This window comes from Euleptes europaea, chromosome 17 (assembly GCF_029931775.1).
Source record: "Euleptes europaea isolate rEulEur1 chromosome 17, rEulEur1.hap1, whole genome shotgun sequence".
NCBI lineage: Eukaryota > Metazoa > Chordata > Lepidosauria > Squamata > Sphaerodactylidae > Euleptes > Euleptes europaea.
The window spans coordinates 10,530,665-10,533,697 of NC_079328.1; the positions used below are offsets into that span (position 1 = coordinate 10,530,665).

General features: G+C 50.9%; 1 non-coding gene across 1 annotated transcript; it reads right to left on the reverse strand.

The window, feature by feature from the left end:
* On the reverse strand, nt 1–72 carry TRNAA-GGC (transfer RNA alanine (anticodon GGC)). The gene has a single exon. It is a non-coding gene; the product is annotated as a tRNA-Ala (tRNA).
* Between the last annotated feature and the right edge of the window lie 2,961 nt (nt 73–3,033).

Sequence of the window (3,033 nt, forward strand, 5' to 3'; positions counted from 1 at the left end):
TGGAGCTGCCAGGGATTGAACCTGGGACCTTCTGCATGCCAAGCAGAGGCTCTACCACTGAGCCACAGCCCCTCCTCACAATGAAGAGCTCCTGCGGACTGTTCCCTCCTTATCCAGGGAAGCCGAACGCCTGGTTCACTTGGGCAGTAAGTCCCTGTTTGCATTAAACCATCAGATACTGCTGCCCTAAAAGAGCAGAAGTCACAGTGTGACAATCCCTATTGCCCAGAAATTGCAGATTATTGGGAGTTCTCACACATTCCTGTTGTGGTTCTATCCATGCTGGAAGCCTCATCTCCCTTCTCTTCCTGTACTGGCTGCTGTTGGAAGGGGTTTTTTGCTCTCCATTCCACGGGATTCCAAAGCAAGAACTGGGGGGAATTCAAATACTGGCATTTTCCTTCTTAGGAAGGTGACATGTGAATCATTCCTACGACTTCCTACGCTGAGCGAAAGGTCACGCCGATACTGAAGACAGCCGGGTTTGCTCAGCCTTGGGCAATTCCTTCCCTATGGCAAACAGATCGTCTGAAATATTCACCAGGAAGGCAAGCTGCAAATCTGCACGCCTCTGTGGATCACTGAGCACCCTGTGCTCAAAGTATCTCCCTTATTGTAGTTAAATCGGGAATAATTACCATTCTCTCATTTGGTTTTCACAATCCCTAAAAGAGCTCTGAACACCACTTCATACATAAGCATATAATAAAACAAGCACACAAGTTATTCCAAAGCATTGGTAGAGTACTTTTTGAACACTCAAAGCACTTCGCATGCACCAGCTCAGCAATCCTTACAACAACCCTGTAAGAAAGGCCATCATGAGCAAAAAGTTGTTACCAGGACTGAGAGTCCCCGGTCATCTGAGGCCCTAGCGAAGTCCGAGCCAAGACCAGACTTGATCCAGGGACTTCCTGGTGCAGAGTTTGCCCTCTCAATCACCAGGACACCCTAGCTCTCTCACACATAGAAAATGTAGTGGGAAATCCACCTTCTTCGACCCCTTTATGGCCTTCCAGCTGGGGTCCTTACAAGGGGTTGGAGTGAAAAGGATGCGACTATTGAATTTTGCAGTCTAACAGGCAAGCCACAGGGCCCACATTGAGAGATTTTTAGCCTACGGGGATGAGGAACGTCCTTGTCCTGAAGCCATCAGGTGTTCACTCGTCCACAAATGAGAGGGTAGGACAAACTCATTCAAATACATTTTTTCCTCTACTAACTAATCTACATTAGAATTATTGTTTCAAACACTGGGGGAAAATACCCCAACTAGAGATTCAGTAGAGACCCTGAAATAGTCAAAATGCCAACTGGAAAACAAGGCATAACCTTGAGAGATCTTTGAATGGATCTCTCTTTTTCTAGATTTAAAAGCAGATTCAGAGGAGGGGGTAATTTGGACCAAGGCTGTGGCACAGGGACAGAATTAACCCTCGGTGTCATTTTCCAAAGCAAATCATTCCCCCTCCCTGCCACCCATTGGGGAAAACGGACACTTGGACATATTTTATGCTTTGATTTCCCTTGGGAAGTTGACATGGGGAAAATATCAAAACTATACGTTTTTCAGTGCTGTGGTCTTGATTCAAATCCCCCAACTGCTGCTTTCAAGCCTCAGAAAAAAACCTTGACACCAGATCGTGAGAGATCTTGGTAAGACCTCTCACGATCTGGTGTCCATAGCAGCCCCACATCCTCATGAAATAAGATATCATTTAGATTTCTTTTTTTGGTCTTGAGGACCACGGATCTAGGTGGGTCACTTCTTTTTTGACACAGTATGGTTGCCCTCAGGAGGACACCCGAAAGACTTCCGCATTTAAACTCGTGTTTCTTCTACACTCCAAAGCAACTGTCCGGGACTGAGCAATGGGACGGAAAGCTGAGGTTCCTCGCTGAATGCGTACACACACTTCCACCTCAAGGTTCAGTGCCAGTAGAGACCCTGCTGAAACCTACTAGCCTCCCCCTTCTCCTTCCCCACATATTAATTACAGCTGCATTGGAGTGGAGAAGGAACAGAATTGTAATTTGGCATTTGGAGAGTATTTCCTGCAGAAATACATTGCAGGTGCCACCCACCACCCCCATTATAGCGCACATTTATTTCCTGGGATGTTTTAGCACAGATACTTCTTTCGTTGCAAGCAGCAGAAATCATGGAAAGTGCATTGAAAGCCGAGCTCTGGAGGTCTGTGGGGCTAGACTGCACCACCTTCCCCTACCCCCCCCCCAGCCACCCACCAACCTGTAGCCACGCAGGGCGCAAAGGCCGGCAGCCGACCAGGGCTATCAGCCTACACGCAGTCTCACCCGCCTCTCCTTTGCGTTAACTGGGGCAATGAACACATGAAGCTGCCTTCCACCGAGTCAGGCCCTCGGCCCATCCAAGTCGGTATTGTCTACTCAGGCCGGCAGCGGCTCTCCAGGGTCTCAGGCGGAAAAGGGTCTTTCCCATCCCCTACCTGCCTGGTCCCTTTAACTGGAGATGCCAGGGGATTGAACCTGGGAGCTTCTGCGTGCCAAGCAGAGGCTCCTCCGCCGAGCCACGGACCCTCCCCATCCCTCTCCCCAAAGGAAGCCCCCTTTCCTGCAGTTCCCCATGCAACTCCCAGAGCAGCTTTCCCCCATGGGAATCAATTGCATTTCTATGGGCGAAAGCGCGCGGCCGCTGGAGCCTCCTTCCTTCCCTGTTCCAGCCAGGATGCAGCCAGGATCGAACGCACGAACGTTCTTCGAACGTTCCAGCCAGGATCGAACGCACGGCCGTTCTTCGAACGTTCCAGCCAGGATCGAACGCACGGCCGTTCTTCGAACGTTCCAGCCAGGATCGAACGCACGGCCGTTCTTCGAACGTTCTTCGAACGTTCGAAGAACGTCCGTGCGTTCGATCCTGGCTGCATCCTGGCTGGAACAGGGAAGGAAGGAGGCTCCAGCGACCGCGCGCTTTCGCCCAATGTCCCCAGCGGAAGGGGGGCAGCCCCACGGCCGGATCCCGGCAGAATACCGCGCCGAGATCCCGGCAGACCG